This window comes from Pleurodeles waltl, chromosome 4_1 (assembly GCF_031143425.1).
Source record: "Pleurodeles waltl isolate 20211129_DDA chromosome 4_1, aPleWal1.hap1.20221129, whole genome shotgun sequence".
NCBI classification, from domain to species: domain Eukaryota; kingdom Metazoa; phylum Chordata; class Amphibia; order Caudata; family Salamandridae; genus Pleurodeles; species Pleurodeles waltl.
Window position 1 is genome coordinate 925,580,532 of NC_090442.1, and position 20,511 is coordinate 925,601,042.

The following is a 20,511-nucleotide window of genomic DNA, read 5'->3' on the forward strand; positions in this document are numbered from 1 at the left end:
CCATCCTCAGGAGGGCAGAAAGCTGTCTGTGAGGTGGCAGCAGCTGGGGCTGCAGTGGAAGCCTCAGGGAGCTGGTTTGGCAGTACTATGGGTCCACGGTAGAGCCCCCAGGGTGCATTTAATTGCCCCCCAATACCAGAATTGGATTGGGGGTACAATTTCTCAATCTTAGACACCTCACATGGCCATATCCGGGGTTACCATGTATTGAGATATATGTAGTGCACGCTTATAATGGTGTCCCCGCACTAACGAAGTCTGGGAAATTGGTCCTGGACAATGTGGGGCACCTTTGCGAGTGCAAGGGTTACCTCACACACAGTAACTTTGCACCTAGCATTCAGTAACCGAAGGTTAGACATATATGTGACTTCTAAGTTACCTGGTGCAGTAAAAATGGCTGTGAAATAGTGCTTACACTATTTCACTCAGGCTGCAATGGCAGTCTTAAAGAAGTGTTTGTATGGTCTCCTTATGGGTGTGCAAAAGAAATACTGCAGCCCATAAGAATTCCCTGGAACCCCAATGCCCTGGGTACCTATGTACCATATACTAGGGACTTATAAGGGGGGCCAGTATGCCAAGTTGGAGTGGAATACTGAGTTACCAGTATGTAAGTACAAATTTGGAACCAGAGAGAGCATAAGCACTGGAGTTCTGATCAGCAGGACTCCAGTGACACAGTCAAGCATACTGACGAAAACAGTGAAATAGACTGACATGTAGGGTACAAACTATATGCACTGGGGTACTGACTAGCAGGCTCCCAGTGACACAATCAAAACACACTGACAAACAGGCCAAAAATGGGGGTAACCTTGCTAGAAAGAGGCTACTTTCTCACGCTGATCAATCAGTACTTCCAGGGACATACAGTTAAGCTGTCTGTGTATTTGCAAGTGATGTGTATCCACATAGATTGGTGGCAATGGTCCTCCTGATTAATGTAATCATTGGTATTGTATTGTGTTCCTTTCCCTATGTGTGTGTTGGTGGAGGTAAGGGGTTGAATTTAAGGTGCTGAGTTTACATGTATCTTATCTAATATGGGTACTCACTGCAGGTTGCTAGATTCACATCTCCTATGGACAGACAAGTGCTGAGCTATGTGTCCTGCATTCTCCTATCCCCCTGTTATTCCACCCACTGACTGTGTTCCGTAAATCACTGCCTCTGCTACCTATTGCTTGAGGCATTCATGCTCATTCGCCATTGGTAACTGAATGCAGAATGGAGTTTTGCACATGACAGATGGCAGTTACAGTGTATTGTCATGTATTTCCTGTGACTGGGGATGTAGAAACGTCATCTGTTTTGCCCTGCTTTGGTGGCAATCGAGACTGGGCTGAACAACGGTGTACTGCATATGTGCTTTGTGTGGCACCATGCCTTCTATCCTGATGTAACTCTGTGTCATGGTCTCTTTTGCAGGTTGGATGGTTGAATTCACTGTAGTGTGTGCCTGGACTTGTGACTTCCAGACATTTGCCCTTGGACATATCTGTTGTACTGTGTCTCTTGCAGAGGATGCCTCCTTCTGCTGTCCATTACACTGTCTGTTGGTTTAGGGGGGCGTACCCACATAACATTTTGCTGACAAAACATTTGTACGTGTTCAAATAAAGACACATATGCAGTTGCTGTGATCAATAGTGTTTATTGGTATACAGGTGATATGTGAACAAACAATCTATGGTGAATATGGTGACAAACAGGTGATGAGTGGGGTCATGGTAGTTGTAATCATCATAGTAGGTGGCACATCCGTAGGTTCCTGGCAGTGGGTTATCTCTTGGCATCTGCTTCAGCCAGATGTCTGGGTGCACATCCACGTTTGCGGGGAAGGGGTTATCAGCTACAGAGGGAGGGGTGCCAGAGGCCTGTGGTCCCCCCTGGCAGGACCTCCATTCAACTAGTTCTGGCAGATGTGGATGGCTCAGTTGTTATGTGGCTAGTGGAAGGGGCCTGATGGCGGGTGGAGGAAGCACGCAGAGTGGTAGTGAGGTCGATGATCACCCCTGCAATGGAGGCCATGGTGGCATTGTGGGCCCGGCCTCCTAGTGGGATTGCCTCTGCAGCCTTTGGTTTTTACCCAACATGGTAATGATCTGACCCATCCTTTCCTGGGATTGTTGGTATGCTCCCATGACTTGACTGATGGTTTCTTGGTCAGGTGACTCCCTTGGCTGTCTCGTTCTCTGGCCCACAGGTTCCCTCCCACACCCCCTGCCCTTAGGTGCCTGTTCACCTGGCATGGTGTGCCCACTCCCAGTGTCACAAGGACCTTCATGGTCTTGGGTGTGAGTGGTCAACTCAGGTACCTGTAGTGTGAGTCATACTATTGATTGAACAATCCTTGGGACACAGGTTTCGAGATGACAGGTTGCCTGCGCTGTTGATGCCACAGGGTGGGGGGAGGGTGATGTGGACAGGGTGAGGCAGGGAGTGGTGGACTAACCATGTGTCCCAGATGGGCCAGGTAAGTCGTCAATGTCCAGACATCCAGAGGCATTGCATTGTCCTCACTGGGGTCTTCGTCCTAAGGAGGGCTGACTGTCTCTGGCATCCTCTCCATGGTGGCAGTGGCAGGGGTACCTGTGAATAGAGTGAAAGAGAGTTACATGGCAGAGGTGTGATTGGTTGTCTCTTTGCCTGATGCATACAGTGGCTTGACATTATTCCCAGCAATGGCAATGACAGATGCAGCACTGCAAACATTGTTTGTGGATAGTAGTTGAGGCATGTGTACCATGCTTCATTGAGGATTGGTGTCAATCTTGGTAGGTAACTTTTGGTGGCTGAGTAGGATCAGGTCCTGTGTGATGGTTCACATGGCATGTGTGCCCTGTTTGCTCGTGGTAAATCAGGCTTCCTACATGTGAGTGGGGATGTCTGTACTTTGCAGCATGGTGTCCAAGTGGGAGGAAGATATGTGTTTATGCATGGTAATGTGTCCTGTGGGAGCATTTGGTGCATGGGGTTTATCTTCTAACTTTCAAGCGCATAGTCCATTTCTGTGTTGTAGATCTGGATAAGTGGCCATTTGGTTTGGTGCAGTGCTGTGGCTGTGTTTGGCCTTTTTTGGAATTGTGTAGTGTCATTGCATTTCTGTCATTGCCATGCAGGGGTCCTCAATCTAGGCATCCAGTTGGTGTAGCTAGTGCAATAGTCATACACGCAAGAGTTGTGCTGTGAAGTCGACATAGCAGTTTTTCATGTAGATGAGCTTGTGCATTGTGGGAGTTGTAGTGATTGTTATTGGGACTGCTATCCGTGCACTTGCCAGGGACAATGTGGGCATTGGGGCTGGGTGGTGGTGTAGGATGCAGGAGAGGGGCATTAGGTGATTAGGTGGGAGGTGTAGTGGAATATAGAGTGTTTAGGTGGTGAGGAAGCATGCTGAACACAAGTAATTTGTGCCAGCGAAGTGGTAGTTGCTTACCAGAGTCCAGTCCTCCGGGTATTCCAGTCAGGCCCTCTGGATGCAGTATGTCCAATACCTTCCCATCTCACGATGTGAACTCTGGGGGAGGAGGTGGGGTCCACCATCAGTCTTCTGCACAGCAACTTAGTGTCTCGATGTCATGGAACGCACCTTCCACCATAGGTCGTTCCACCTCTTCCTGATGTACTCCTGTGTGCATGGATGGTTGCCTACATAGTTGACCCTGTCAACAATTCTCTGCCATAACTTCATTTTCCTGGCAATAGAGGTTTGCTGGACCTGTGCTCCAAACAGCTGTAGCTCTATCCTGACAATTTCATCAACTATGACCCTCAACTCATTGTCTGTGAAGAGTGGGTGCTTTTGACGGGACATGGTGGTGGTTCTGTTTTGGGTGGGGGTAGTGTTGTGTGTGTAAGTGTGCGTTGTAGGGTGCTTGCTGGGGTAGGGGTGTTTGGTTGTGTGTGATGGTTGGTTGTGGTGTTTGTATGCAGTCGTGACGTGTATATGTGCCGATGGTGCATCAGTGCAAATTCGATAGATTTTGGTTCCTCTGTGTCAGTGAATGTAATTTTTGTTGCAAAGGATTGTGGGTTGTATGGGGGTGTATTATATAGTGTAGCAAGTAGGTGTGCCTGGTGTGTGCATGTGTGTTAGGTGTGGGGTATTTGAACTGTACAATGTGTTGTTGTATTCTGTCAGAAGAGAGTTTTTGAATGCAGTGGTTTGCTCCACCAATGGTTTGACTCCCTGGAAGGACGGCTTTGGTGATTTGTGGCTCATACTTTGGTGGGTGGAAAGTTGTCAGGCTGGGGGTGCTGGTGGTGGAACTGCCTCTTTCCAGCCCTCCAGTGTCCTGTTGGTCTCAGATTTTTAGCTGTATTTTGAAAAGTCTTCACTGTGTGACTCTTAATGCGGCAGGCGGATGACTGCCAACATGGCAGCCTTTTGGCAGAAACCACCACGGCTGTCTTCCGAAAAGACCGCCAAACTCATAATAGGGCCCACAGACACTGCAGTGGCAGGTCTGAGACATGTCAAAGGAGGGGGTAGAAGCACACTGCCTCACATCCATGTGCTATTACCCCTTAGCATGCTGGTTATCGTAGTGCAAATATTCAGCAGTCATTACTGTATATTTTAAGCACACTGGTTTCAAAGTTCATCAAAATATTCACCTCATTTGGTGCAGTCATTGCAGTATCTCTAGGCACATGTGCTTCTGGATTATTCCGTCATCAGTAGAGAAAATTCTGGGGTTGCTTGGATATGCTGCGATTAATTTCTCGGGTTTCAATACCGCTACCAGCGTGCAAGCACTCCCAAGCTCATCAGCTTATCAGCTCGCAGGAGCCCTTTAACAGTCAAAGGAGGGGGTAGGAGCACACTGCCTCACATTCATGCGCCATTACTCCTTAGCATGCTGGTTATCGTAGTGTAAGTATTCAGCAGTCATTACTGTATCTTTTAAGCACACTGGTTTCAAAGTTCATCAAAATATTCACCTCATTTGGTGCACTACAATAACCAGCACGCAAAGGGGTAATCGCAAATGGATGTGAGGCAGTGTGCTCCTACCCCCTCCTTTGGCAGGTCTGAGACATGTTTATAGGGCTACTTATGTGGGTGGCATACCCAGTGCGACAGGCCCACAGGCCCACTAGAAGCATTTTACTAGGGACTTACTAGTAAATCAAATATGCGAATCAGGGATAAAACAATCACTAATAAAATTTACACAGAGAGCATATGTACTTTAGCACTGGTTAGCAGTCGTAAAGTGCCCGGAATCCTAAAGCCAACAAAATCTGGTCAGAAAAATAGGAGGAATGAGGTAAAAAGTTTGGGGATGACACTGCAAACAGTGCCAGGTCCTCACACATTCTAAATTCCAACCAACAGGATTGGCTGAGATGTAACACATTCCCCTTTGTCAAATAATAAAAATATATACATACATTTTTTTTCTTTTGTGTAATATCTACTATATGGAATAGTGTACCTACTAAAACTGCATAAACAGTCCATGGACGCAATACATTAAAACTTGATATATACATTTGATTTGATAGTTGCAACAATTTTTTCTTATACTATTCTTTACATGTGAGACATTTTTCTTTGTATAAGGTATGCACTAATAGCACAACAAGATAAATAAATGAACTGACTAGGAATCCTTTCAGTTTTACATATGGCAATCCTTGCGCCACACTGGTTTCTGCCTAATTTGTTTTTTATGTAGAAATCTACTCAGTGACCTAACTTCGCTATCATTGTATTCTATCTCTGTGTAAAATGGTTTGCTCTCATTAGCACTGTTTCCATTCTTTTTAAATACTGGACACAAGCATTTGAGTAGTCTTACTATTTTCTTGATGTTCGAGACGTTACCTCCGATAGCACACCTACTTGATTTCCCACTCTGAGTATTTTCATAGGTATCAGAAATTCAGATTCACCTGTCCTTACCAGTTCTCCCTTTCTCACATGCACCTATTCACCTTCCTTCGGGTGGTTGAGCCTCCGTATCACACCTTTCTTTCATTTCAACTTTATTTTTGATCTCACTCCACCTATGACGATCATGCTTCACCCCACTTACATCTACCTTTTCTCTTAAGTCCATCACACACATATGATTTAAATTGCATATGGCCTTTCTGCCTCTCATTTTTTTCAAAAGGAGACACATGTCTCACAGTCCTGGGTGTGACTCTACATCTCCACAATACCTCTTTAAGAGCCTGGTCACAGTTCTTTCCATTAATCAATGCAAGTTATAAACTCTCTTTCAACACTCTAGTCCACCGTTCTACAATTCCTATACTTTGTGAATAATATACCGACAGGTGTATATGTTCCATTCCATGATCCTCCCAAAATGTTCTCACCCCAGTAGAAATGAACTGAACACCATTGTCCGTGACCAAACATTTTGGAAATCCTTCTTTTTCAAAAACTTCCTTCAGAAACTGAATCACTACTTTAGAAGCAACTTGGTGCACTAATTTGACTTATGACCATTGTGATAGTTGATCATTTAGAACAATAGCAATACCTTGACTTTTAGATATATGCATAGTTCCCACTATGTCAAGTGAAACTCTCTCTAATCCTCTATGGTCTGGATCCAGGTTCCTTATCATAATTTACCATCCTTTGTGATTTATCACAAATGGCACGTTTAATGAAAGATCTAACTTTGTAGTTCTATGCGCATATCAACAGCTGGCCACCAAAACTCACTCCTGGTTCACCTCTTCATACTGATCATCCCGGGATGTCCGTCATGAGCCATACCTAACACTGTTTGTCTTAAACTTACTGGTACCACCAATTGTTCTCCACTTAACAACATGTTATTCTGTTCCGATAACTCATGGGCCACATACATATAAGGTAATACATTTTCCCTAAAACTTTCTTATTAGGCTACTTTAATTTAATGTGTTTTAAAACTTTCTGAATCCCTTTGCCATTTTGACAAGCTGCTTTCCTTTGATCCTCAACATTGCAAGCCCCCATCACTTCACAAATTTATACTACCTTCTCCATATCATTATCAATAAAACACATTTCTTTATCCTCTTTAACTTCTAACCCTGATAGACAGTCTGCCAGAATGTTTTTTGCTCCCAAAAACATTTTTTGGGTGAACAAATCTGCCAATGGTCAATGATTTGATCTGACTTTAAATTTAGTACCATGTTCATATTTTCTAAATTACTCAATTCCCCACCAACACGCCAATGTCTCTTTTACTAAGATGGAATATTTTAATGCAGCACTATCTGGTGGTATGCATTAGATAAATCAACATTGAAAACATATCTCCAATATTGGGTAAAGGATGTCGCTATATCCACACACACTCATTTAAAGCTCTCAAATTGATACAAGATTTGACCTTCCCATTCGGTTTGTGCACTACTACTACTGGTGACAGTCATTCAGAGGATGCAATCTCCTCTATTATTTCTTGCTTGCACAACCTTTCCAACTCTTCATTTAACAATTCTCTCACAGATAAAGGAATACGTCTGACCTTATGCATTTTAGGTACCTCATTCTGTTTTAGTATGATTTTATGAACAAATTTCCACAAAAGGCAATAGGTGATGAAAAAGCCTTGGGAAACAACTTTTCTCTTTCTGTTGGTTTATTCTCATTCACTTGTAATATTAGGTCACTGTATCCTAACAATAATGGATAATTTGGGTCAAGTGTAATCATCAAATCACTTTGCTGCGATCACAGCAAACAAGATCCTTTCTTGGCCACATAAATTTTAGCCTCAATTGTTTTACCTTTGAAAGTTAAATTGGAAGCAAAATATCCCAAAACCGCAATTGATTTGTTACATTATCCCAGACGTCTGATATCAGGAGGTGCCAATTGTATTTCTGGAAATTCATTTAACCATCCATCCTCAGTCAATATATGCCTAGCACCCGAATCAGCCATTACTTTAATTTCTTAACCTCCTATATTAACAACACAGAAAGGAGCATCATTTACCTATTCGTCGCTTTGCAGATATACTCAATATGTACTCTTCTGACATAGCATCTGGTTTGTGACTGACCTTTTTGATGCAATAAGATTTTTGTTTGTTTGCTTCCATTCCACTATCCTTAATCCTGTTTCTGTTTTTACACAATCTGGTTTAATGCCCGTTAGCTTTTACAATACCTGCAAATCTGTCCTGTCTCTGGACACGATTGTCACTTATTAAGTGACATGTCAATTCACATTTAAAACATATATGCTTTTTCTTGCCCATTCTTTGAGGGCAAGTTTGAGCCTTGGGTTTCCCTTTACCACTAACCACTTTATCATTTGCTTTCTTTGCCATTTGTATTTCAGTGGTGTTTTTTCAGCTAGCCCTTTCTTCAAAATGATGAGCAATATCAATAGCTTTTCCTAACATTTGGTCTTCTACAGAAAATAGGTTTTCATGTAACCGGGCTTCACCTATCTTATGTACCATTTGGTCATGCGTCATTTGATCTTGGAAAAAGGCATAATTACATTTAGTAGCTAGAATTCTTAAATTATTTACAAAAACATCAATTGATTTGCTAAGCATCTGAGCTCTACTTAGGAATTTGTGTCTCACTATTACTTCATTAACTTTCTTAGCATACAGGTCATCGATATATTGCCATCTCATATACATCCATTTTATCCTCTTCCTCTACACTTATTGGTGGTTAATGATATAGTCTCGTCTTCCTTCTGCACCTAAACAATATGTCAGAATTACATTTTTTTGTTTATCAAAGTAGATATCACCCCAGTAGCTTCTATGAAGGCTTCAAAACCATCTTTCTAATACAGGGTCTCCTGGACTAGGTGGAAAAGGTACTGGTGCAGTGATCCCTTCCATTGCTGACAGATCTATTAAATATTTTTAAGTACTATTAAAAATATTAAAATACTATTAATGGTTACCATGTTCACTCTCTGAATAAATAATAATCTCTACAATTTGTGAATGCTAACATAGAGAGTTACAACCATGATATAATAGACATTCTTTGTTTATTTTTTTAAGTTTGTTGTGTTCGAAGAAGTGTTCGAATCAGTGCAATTATTTATAAGTTGCTGTTCCTTGGATTCACAATGGTGCGTGAAAAAATGAAATTACTTGTGCCCACTTATTCCTGAGATTTACAATGGTGTGTGAATCAACAGAATTATTTGCTTTACCTTATACATCTCTTCCGCACTTCATTCAACTTCCAATACGGCCACTCCAACATCAATTGCAGTGTTTTGGTACATGCTCTAGTTCTCCTCTAGTGTGTGCTTCACCAACAATTGTTGAATGTAGCTGTACTTGCGACTGAGTTGTATGCACTCCAACCAATCTAATGGCATGTGCGTTCTCACACGCTTACCGGCTCATGTGAGTGCTCGTCCTCGGATGCTTATCGGCCTACCCTCCTCAACTACAGCTCGCACCAATACTCCTGACTGTATAAAGTCAAAATCCTTCTTCCCGTACTCCTGGAAATCATCTTGGTTATCGTCTTTTCACTTCTGAAAGGGGTAAAGGAGGTGATATTTCAAGGCACTCTCTACCATCCACACCATCTCGGTGATCAGTGTCACAGGACCCTGGGATTCTTCTATTCCGAGTTCTTCTTGTCACCAGTGTTATGTTCCTTAGTATAATGACTGCTCAGCATGCAACACGATTCATCAAGATAGGTTTAATAATTCTTGAGAGCCAGCTAAATAAATCATCACATAACGAAGAAGCCTATGCCAACTATCAGTGGTAGGAATTTCATTTGCTCAGTATTCTTACACATTCTAGATTCCAACCAAAAGGATTGGCTAAGGTGTAACAGCTATCTACTCCAAAGGCCAAATCTGTAAACTCTGTGTATGACAATGTTTTTGTATGTTTATTTTTTTGTTTGTACAGCGCTTAGTGGTTAGACTTACTGAAAGCATTTACCACATTGCTTTTTGTGTGTTTTACATAACACCATATGTGGCCAAGGGTATGCCCAGATCTGTGTTCCATGCTCATGGTGCCACTGAATTCAAGGTGCACCCAACAGAAAATCCACAATCAGGGCGAAATCAGTCTTGGGTTGCCTGAGTTCTGGTTCAGAGAGGCACTGTCATGGGAGTTTGGGCCATACGTTTTCTGTAGGAGCAGAACCAAGACTGGTTTGCTTATGGCTGGGTATAATCGGAAGCAGCAAAAGTGGCAAAAGTACAGTGGGTTAGAATGTTACCTGGAGCAATTAACAGTGGTTAGACTTAATTATTTCGGTCACCTTTTGTGCACTAAGTAGTGAAGGTAATACGTTGAATGCGATGTGGGTCCTGTGCACACTGTGCCACTGGAACCAAGCTGCACCCACCTGACAAGCTCAAATCAGGGTGAAACCACTCTTAGGATGCTTGTCTTCCGATTCAGAGATGACCTGACTTGGAATTTTGGGCTGAACTGTTCTTTTTGGATCAGGACGAAGACTGATGATCATATGGCTGGGTCTAATCTGAGGTGGCATGGTGGACAAAAGAATGATGGGTTGAAATGCTACCCCAAGCAATTGCCAGTGGTTAGACTTATTGTACACATCCCTCCCATCACCTTTTGTATGTTTTATGAAATACAATAGGTGCTCAAGGCTATTCCAAGTCATATGTCCCATCCTTACTGTGTCACTGGAATCAAGCTGCACCCCACTGATGAGCCCTGATCAGGGTGAAACCTATCTTGTGTCCCTTGTGTTCTATTTCAGTGAGGATCTGGATTGGACATTTGGCCTGGACTGTTACTACTGGAGTTGGGCCAAGACTAATTTTCATATGGCTGGGTTCAGTCTGAGGTGGCATGGTGGATGAAAGAATGATAGTATGGAATGCTTCGCTGAGCAATTGCAAGTTTTTAGACTTACTGCAAACATTTATCCCATTACCTTCCATGTCTTGACTGTATGAAATGGTCCATCCATGTCCTCAATAAAATCCTACAGAATAGCAGGTGCAGTGTGAGAGTAGCTATGTGGAAATAAATTGGCCTTAGTCCCCTTCTTTTGATATATGGTCATCCAGAGAGTCCCTTAAAACACGTTCAAGTGGATTGATTTGCCCAAGTACCTTTGTACAGTGAAGTAGAGTACCATAGACCCTCACAGATAGTTGACAGCTCCACATACAAATTGTTTACTTAGAAATAGCTTAATGTGCTAAACTTATGTAAGTGGATAACTAACTCTACTTAAAAATTATTTTGGGTGTGATCATGGATAATAGCAGCAAATTGCAACAGAAATGTGCTGGCCTTTAGAACTTCTGGATTCACAGTTTGCTTTTTTGAGCTGCGAAGCAACTGCCCATTGAGCTCAACAAGTCACCTAGTGGAATCAAAATATTGCATTTGTTAGTGAGTGAGCAAATGAATGAGTGAATTGTTGGGGAAGCCATTCACAGTTAAAACTGCTAGTGGAGCAACACAATACAGAGATATGCTGAGAGGAAGGTAAAAGTCATGAAAAGAATGGAATGTATTTCAAAGTAATTTTGAAGTTAAGATGGCTGTTTCCCAGGAACACATTCCAAGTCATTATGTTAAAAGGAATACACATTTGAATATAATCACTATTTGTCCCTTTGCCTGGGTTAGCCAATCATTCTGAAAGCCCTAAGAATAGAGTGGTGTGAGAGCCCATACTAACAACAATTCTAGAATTGTTATGAATCTTGGACCACTCTGTCAGATGAGTTTTGTGAGAGCAGAAACCCAGGAAGACTATTTTGAATATAGTGTAAAATGCCAACCATGGGTTGTATGCTACCTGTGTTACACCTTTCGGCTTCTTACTCTGAAAACCAAAACAGGCAGCAATGCACCACAGCCATTTTTACCAGTGGGACAATACCAGATATGGATATTTAATTTGCACAACATTTTTTATAGCAGCTGCTCAGTATTGCTTCCTGAAGCTGGCAATGAATGATAACCTGGGGCCATATGTATGAAGAAATGGCTTTGCGAATCGCAAATAGCGATTTTTAAGAAATCGCTATTTCATTGTCGCAGTAGGCCATGTACCATAATTGCGATTCGGGTTTAGCGATTTCTTAAAAATCGCTATTTGTGGTTTGCGAGGCCGATTTACCGAATCGCGATTTGCATTTACGCAAATTGCGATTCAGTAATTGAAAATCGCAAGTTGCGAGAAATTGCGAGAAAGCACACCTGGAGGAGCCTGATTACATCACAAGCAGGAAGTGAGTCATCCCAGGCAGTTTCAGGTGCCACACCCAAACCAGCATCCAGAGAGAGTCAGCCTAGCCACACTGAGCAACACTCTGAAGGAGGCAGCACACCTGAACAGCCATGGACACCTCAGCCCAAGGAAAGGAGAAGGGAGGAAGAAAGCAGAAGCTCAAATTTAGTGGGCTATAGCGGGAGGTGCTGACAGAGGAGGTGGTCAGGAGCCATGACCGCCTTTTTGGCAAAACCTCACTCCAGGTGCCGGAGAGTGAGAAAAGGAGACTCTGGGCAGACATACAAACAAAGATCTGCGCAATTGGAGTGGCACCGCGCTCAGTCGAAGAAATTAAGAAGAGGTGGTACAACCTGCAGTCCCGTGCCAAGGAGAGGGTGGCAGCACGACTGCAGGAGGCCAGAAGCACAGGAGGCGGTCCACCCACAGAGTCACCATCCACCCCGTTAGAGGACCTAGTGGAGTCCACACTCCTCCCTGAAGCAGTCAGTGGGGTCACAGAGATAGACACCTCCGGCACACCAAGCACAAGCAAAGGTAAGTGCAATATTGAATTGTAACCCCATATGTGTATGCCCAAAAGACCCTTAGGAATTAGCAAGTAATGTAAAACATTGTGAGAAGTAGTCCATTCCACATCTTAGAAGCAGCACAACAATGCATTATGGGAGTGGCAGTCCACAACCCAGAGCTGAAAGTAGCACAGACAATGTAATTAAGTAGAGTGACACCCAGAAGAACACAAAACCCACAACACAGTGAAGAGATGTACCTGTATCTTTATTACCATTGTGTGACCTTACTTGTAACAAACATAACTGACATGCTGCATATTGTCGTTGCAGGAGGGCCAGGCCCAGCAGCCACAGCATGTGCCGGCTTAGGGGAGACTGACACCCATCAAGCCTCAGACTCCAACACGAGTGGGTCTCTGACCATGCACCACTCCAACGCAGGCCCAGGGCACTGCCACTGCCAGAGCTCAGTCAGGACTCCGATGAACAGCAAGAAGGCCCACATACACCATCCCCATCTGGCAGATGCACTCAGATGCAGGAGGCCACTTCGCAGCAGACCACAGGACACCGCAGGATTGCTACAAATGCAGGTGCACAGGCGTATGAGGCAGGTGAGGGAACCTCCTTCTTTGGTGGCCTGGAAGCAGCTATGTTGCAGCAGCTGCACCTGCAGAATAAAAAGATCAGTGCTTTACAAAAACAAATGCAGCGACATAATGCCAACATGGGGGGCCTGCATCACCAGCTGGAGTGCCTGAATGCAAATATAGAACAGCTGCATGAGGGACAGGTGCAGGCATCGCAGGACACAAGGGAGCTCACTTCTGCTGTGCGGGAACTATGCCAGGAGCTGCGCCACGACAGGGTGAGCTACCGCAGACAGGAGCGACATTTCGTGAACATGTTCGGGGGATTTTGTCGCTCTGTCACTAGGCTAGCGAATTCAACCTCACAGATTTCACGTCGTGCAGTGGCTGCACAGGTGGAGGCAGCACACAGCAGCAGGGATGTGGCTCACAGACTTGTCCAAATCACAAATGTGATTGGCAACATCATGGGACAGAGGTCAGCCACACCTAGCTTGCTTGGACTGGGGGGCATGGAAGACACTTCCAGCCTCAGCAGCCTAGCTGTGCCCGCAATGGACTCCAGACGGTGCAGTGCCAGGCACAGCACTGCCACTGAGGCAGACAATCGAGGTGCCAGTGAGGCAACTGAGCACCCGAGTGGTATGCGTGGCCACAAGAAGTAACTGTAGCGGCCAGAGGGGTGATGAGTAGACTATGAAGTAATAGTGCTTTACACTGAACTTCTATTGTTTCAATTTTTTAACTCACTTTTGTTGGTATTTGTTGCACTCACATTACCTGACATTACGGTAATAAATTTAATCTACTACAGGTACATTTGTCAGTGCATTTGTCTTATTCATACTTACGTCTGAAATGGTTGTGTGTGATGTCAGCACGCCTTTGCCTTCCCTCTACTGCACTGGTCCTGTCTGCTGGTTGTAGGGGTGGATTGGGATCATCAGCCTCATCTGAGTCTGGCTCAGATATTTCCACAGGTATGCCCCTGGTGGTAGCTATATTGTGCAAGATTGCAAAAGTAGCCACTATTCTACATGTCATCTCTGGGCTGTACTGTAGTGCCCCTCCACTTTTGTGGAGGCACCGGAAGCGACTCTTCAGCAGGCCAAAGGTGCGCGCCACCACGTTGCCGGTCGCCCTGTGTGCTGCATTGTATCTCTGTTCTGCTGGTGTTGCAGGATTTAGAAGGGCGTCATCATGTAGGTGCACACTGCGTAGGCACTGTCTCCTGGAAGGGACAGAGGGTACGATGAGTAAGTGAGCCATCTGACATCAGCACGCCATCAATGCGCCACTGTACAGAGGTACAATACCTAGTAGATATCCTTCTCCAAACTCCCCAGCTAGCAGTCTTGTGTGAATGCCGCTATGGCGAAAGATGTACGAATCATGTGTGCTCCCTGGGCACCTGGCCACAAGATCAGTAATGATGTATGAGGCATTGCATATCACCTGTATATTCATGGAGTGTTGGTATTTACGGTTGCGGTACACATACTCTGTGGCTGATGGTGGACAGATTGCAACGTGTCCCATCTATGGCACCTAGGACGTGGGGGAACTGTGCTATCTGGTAAAAATCTATTTTTGTCTGCTGTATATCTTGTGGGGTGTGGGGGAATGTGATGTACTGGTGTATCCTGCTCAGCATGGTGTTAATAAATGCGTTGAAAAATCTGGAGAGGGTACTCTGTGATACCCCTCCAGCTGCTGCTATGACCCCTTGATAGCTCCCTGAGGCAAATAGGTGGAGGGAGTATAATACCTGCACATGGGTGGGGATACTATGAGTCCTATGTGTTCTGCGCTGCAGTATGGGTTGTAGCTCAGCTATCAGGTCAAGTTTCATGGCTGAGTTCAACCTATACCTCTCAAATATTTCCTCCTCTGTCTGGTCAAAATGCCATTCTGCGAAAAATCGCAGTTTGCGATTTTTTGATGCATCGATTTGCGACTTGGATTTTGCGAATCTCATTTTGCGCCTCACAATTTCCTACTGGAAATACCGAATCGCAAAATGCGACTCACAAAACCAGGTCGCAATGCAAAAAAATCGCAATTTTTGTGATTTCTTATTTTTGGTCTGCAAATGCCTTTCATGCATCGCAGACCACGCTTTTGCATTCGCAAACGGACGGTTTTGTGATTCGCACCATTTGTGAATGCAAAAAAGTTTCATACATCTGGCCCCTGGTGTCTTGCATAAGACAAATAAGATTAAAAAGTGGTTACAGTGACTCAAGTGCAAGTGCTTTAAATGGGCATGGAGATCCTAAATCTTGATCACTCTTGATGAAGCCATGGCTGAGAGCTGTGGGGAGAGGCACCACCTAGCATCCTTCAGCCCACCTTCGTCCCCCAGCATTGCACTGCTCTGCTGTTCCATCCCTCTGCACCTTTCCCACACACCCCAACCGTCAAATTACCTGTCAACCTACCTCATTTTCCTGCCCATCAAACTTGCATTTCCCCACTTTAGCTGGGTGCAGCTCGGTTTCTGTCAGCAGAGCCTGAGTCCCCGATGCCAGCAGTTAGACTTGACCTGTCAGCCAATCCATCAACATACTGCCAAGTAACAGTAACAGTGATTCCTCCCTGCTTTTTCAAATAGTTGAATATCTCTGATGTACAAATAGACAACTCCTTGCATGTCATGGATATTTGTCTATTGTTTGTTAGCAATAAATACTTCCTTTGGGGGTCTGTTGCTGCAAACCAAAAAGAATGCTAAACAAACACCTCAAAATTTTAGTCCACCAAATATTTAACAGAAATGATATACCATCCGTCAGAATAGTGGATGTACTTTTGTGACAGAGATCCCTGTTAGGCAGTCGGGTATCTCTAGATATTGCAGGTGATTGTCTGCCTGAGGAAGCTAGAGGCTTAATTGGCCTAGTAGGCTGGCAGGCCCTCCTTCAGGATCCAAATGTCTCCTTGAAAATGTAAACTCTTATTGGTCCAACTGGTTTTCTTTGGAAAAAAGGAAGATGTGAAAGTTTCTTTCTTAGTTCATGATCAAAAGCGTCCACCAAAAACTAAATTGCTTTGATGTAAAGTGTTTCTTCTCAAGATGATTCTTGTCATAGAGTAGCTGTGGAATAAAAATCCTGTTAGTGGTTATCGTTACTCAAATATCTGTTATTTAATTATATATGCAGTTAACCCGTCAGTCTTGTCATTGCTACCATTGTTTCGAAAGAGATTTGTTCGTTATGCTGTGGTCATTTTATTTGTAAATGTGGTTAAGGAACTCAGTTTACCTCATTACTGAAAATATGTTTTGTGATTTCTTGAAAATGTAACTGCATGTTTTATCGCTATGTCATCCACTACGTGATGACGTGACTTATTGTATTAATAAGACTGTGGGGGTCATTACAACCCTGGTGGAAGGTGGAGAACCGGCGGTAAGACCACCAACAGGCTGGCGGTCTTACCCCAGTGTATTATGACCATGGCGGTTACCGCCATGGTCATCCGCCGGTTCTCTGTTCCGCCCGCCAGGGCGGAGACGACCGCCGGGCTGGAGACCTGGGTCTCCAGCCCGGCGTCCGTCACTATACCGCCGGCGGTATTTTGACGCGGTTTTCCAGCGGTCTGAACCGCCATGAAAACCATGGCGGTAAGCACTATCAGTGCCAGGGAATTCCTTCCCTGGCACTGATAGGGGTCTCCCCCAACTCCCGCCCCGACTCCCTCCCCTACACCCCCCACCACCCCTGCCACCCCCCAAAGGTGGCAGGGCCCCCCTCCCCACCCCGACCCCCAACATCATTTCACTCATACCCACACGACATGCACGCAGGCACCACCTACACACTCACAAGCACACACGCCAACATACAGGTCTACATACACACACACAGGCAGACACGCACACCCACATTCAAACATACACGCACACATCCATATAGACATACCCACAGACATACACGCACTCATTCCCATACACACAACACCCCCGCAGGCATCCATGCACTCACACACCCCCTCTACATACACAGACGCACACACCCATGCACCCACACAACACACAACACCCCCCCACCCACCTCCCCTCACGGACGATCGACTTACCTGGTCCGACGATCCTCCGGGAGGGGACGGGAGCCATGGGGGCAGCTCCGCCGACACCACACCGCCAACAGCACACCGCCACACCGAATCACAGGACGTGATTCGGTGGGCGGTGGGACGTGATTCGGTGGGCGTGGCGGTGAAGGTGGAGCAACCTCCACTTCCCCGCCGCCCGCCAGTATGGCTGTTGGCGGCTCTCCGTCGGAAAAAGGATGGAGAGCAGCCAACAGTCATAATACGCCGAGCGGCAAACCGCCACTACTGGCGGTCTTCCGCACGGCAGTCCCTCTGCGGTCTTGTAAAAAGACCGCCAAGGTTGTAATGACCCCCTGTATTTCTGATGTGAAATAAAGTACATAAAGATAATTAAATGCATCTATTTGTTTGTTAAATGTTATTTCCTGCACCATGAAAATATTTTTAATATTTAATATTTTTAAGATCCTGACCTTGGTCACATTCTAGAAATGTCCAACTGGAGCTTTCATTTAGCTAATTGGCATACCAAAAGTTCAGGGTGTTTTTGATTGTAAGGACTTTTGGATTTTTCAACTTTCTTTTAAATAAGAATGGCAAATATTTTATCCGGGAATAATTGTGACCTGATAGCTTACATCCTGCTTGTGTTAAGGTAGCTGGCTTAATTTCTAGTGTCACCTTTACCATTGGGGCCATAGCATTTTAATAACTGCAAACTGCTTCATCGCCTGTGTATTTTTTGCATCCTGTCTCTTTAGAATGTGAAAGTTTATAGTAGGATTGTTAATTTAGAGTGCTGAGGTTTACAGTAGTAAACACAGACTTGTTAGATGGCTGCTTTATCTGTGAAAGGTCATGGTGTGACCTGTAAAAAGGCTAGTCTGGACAATTCAACGTTTTAAAGGGTTTCCTGCACAATGTTAGTTGGAGTCTGCTGTGAAATTAGGGTTCAGAGTGTTTCTCCCCCTTAGTCACAGAATCATCTCAGTTCTTCTCAGGGCTCAATCACTCCTGTATTTTTGCCCTCACTCCGATTTAATCTGTTTCCTGTTATGACAGCACCAGCATACAGACTAGGAGTGGGCAGAATTTTCAATTCAGCAGGCAGCAGAATTGGAGTAATTTAGTAATTCTGCATTACTCATTTAGTGTGGAGTTACTAATTAATTCTGCCACCTGACAGAATTAAATCAGTACTGTATTGGTTTTAAACAGGACTGGAAGATTGAGCAGACCCTCTATGTTTAAAAGGTTAAAAACCACTGCACATGAAACTAATCTGCAGTGATTTTTAAACATGGAGGGACTGCTCCCTCTTCCAGCTCTGAAAAATACCACTGCAGTGGAATGCATACCCGTCGGCGTCCTTACCTATGTATATAAGGGAGCTGAGTGGTATGCACTAGAGTGAATACCCCTCGATCCCTTACATAAGCATGTAAGGGCACTGAGAGGTATACACCGCAGTGGAGTGCATACCCCTCATTACATAAGTATGTAAGGGTACTGAGGGGTTTGCGCTGCACTGGAGTGCACTGCATACGCCCCCTGTGCCCTTACGTAAGGGCACCGAGGAGTATGCACTGGAGTTTATACCCATTTGTGCCTTTACATACTTATGCAACAGCACTGATTGGTATGCCCTGCACTGCACTGCAGCACACTGCATGCACCTTGTGTCCTTATTTAAGTATGTAGGGGCACCAAGGGGTATCCATTGCAGTGCATACCCCTTGGTGCCTTTACACACTTATGCAAGGGCACCGAGGGGTATGCACCACACAATATGGTGCCACATCTGCCCCATCACAGAATTCCTCGAATTCTGCAGAATTTTAATGTAATTCTGCAGAATTCTGTGGAATGAAACTGCCAATTTCATCCACCTCAATACTGACATCTTCATACCATGCAATATTAATCTACAAAAAGTTTGCCTAATGTTCCTTGATTCTTGAGAAGAACATAATTATGCAGCTACTTGTACTCTTGTCCAATAACGTTTATCGGCTATTGAGCAGTCTTTAAGAGGTAATGGCTAATTAAAGTCTTTATGATTTCTAACTCCATGCATCCAAAGACCTGGGATTCTGCAATTAAATTTCGGGTTGGCAATTGCTTAAGGTAGACGTCATTAGCACTTATATTAGAAAGTACCTTCTATCATTCAGTTGACACAAAATAATTAATTTCCAGCATCTGAAATATATTTCTGGAATTACACTGTTAATTATTTAATATAACTCTACAATATACTGAAATATGTTATGCAAAGTAATGTTTAGGTTATTTACATTGGTAACTTTCTCCTTCCTAGGTGTTCTGTTAGAGATTTGTAATTCATAGATTGTAGATTATTAATATTTCTTGAACACAATGTGGATATATGTAGTATATATGCTTTTATAATTACTTTAGACTCCTGAGCTTTTTAGGGAACATTGATCTAGTGCTTGATTTAGAACTCAACGGAGGGGTTACTCTATCACAAAGGTGACAGATATCCTGTCTGCCGAAATCTAAATATCATAGGAGATAATGGGATTTAGATTTCAGAGGACGGGATATCCGTTACCGTTGTGACGGAGTAACCCCTCTGTTGAGTTCTAAATCAAGCCCTTAATCTTTTTACTCTGCTTGTGTATTCAAAAACTTTAATAAAACTCTTTTTGGGGAAAAAAGAGAATGTTACCACAGAGTGAATGCACATTTATTCACTTCAGTTGGTGAAGAAGAAGCAGACCAATGCAAAGGCAGTTTCAGAGATCCTGTTTATTCATTTTGTTTGTTGAGGAGTACAGATTGGCCCACTGTTTGATCAGTTATTAAGAGTAGCAGTGACATTGGAAGTAACTTTGTTGGGGGGGTTGAGGAAGAGAAAAGTAGGAGAGTGCAAACTGGGATCATGTCAATTTTCTTGAAACACGAATAAAGTGAAATTGCAGATTTTAGATTGTTCAGTCCTGAGTTTTTGTAGAGATGAGATAATCTGAGAAAAAAAGATGAATTAGTGTCAGAACTCAATATGTAAATTGAAAAGTCTTTATTTTCTCTTTCTTTTTGGCTATTGATTACTATAGTCTTTGGAGGGTATTGTCATGCTGTTGGTTAACCTAATAGGTGCCTATTTTCTTTTT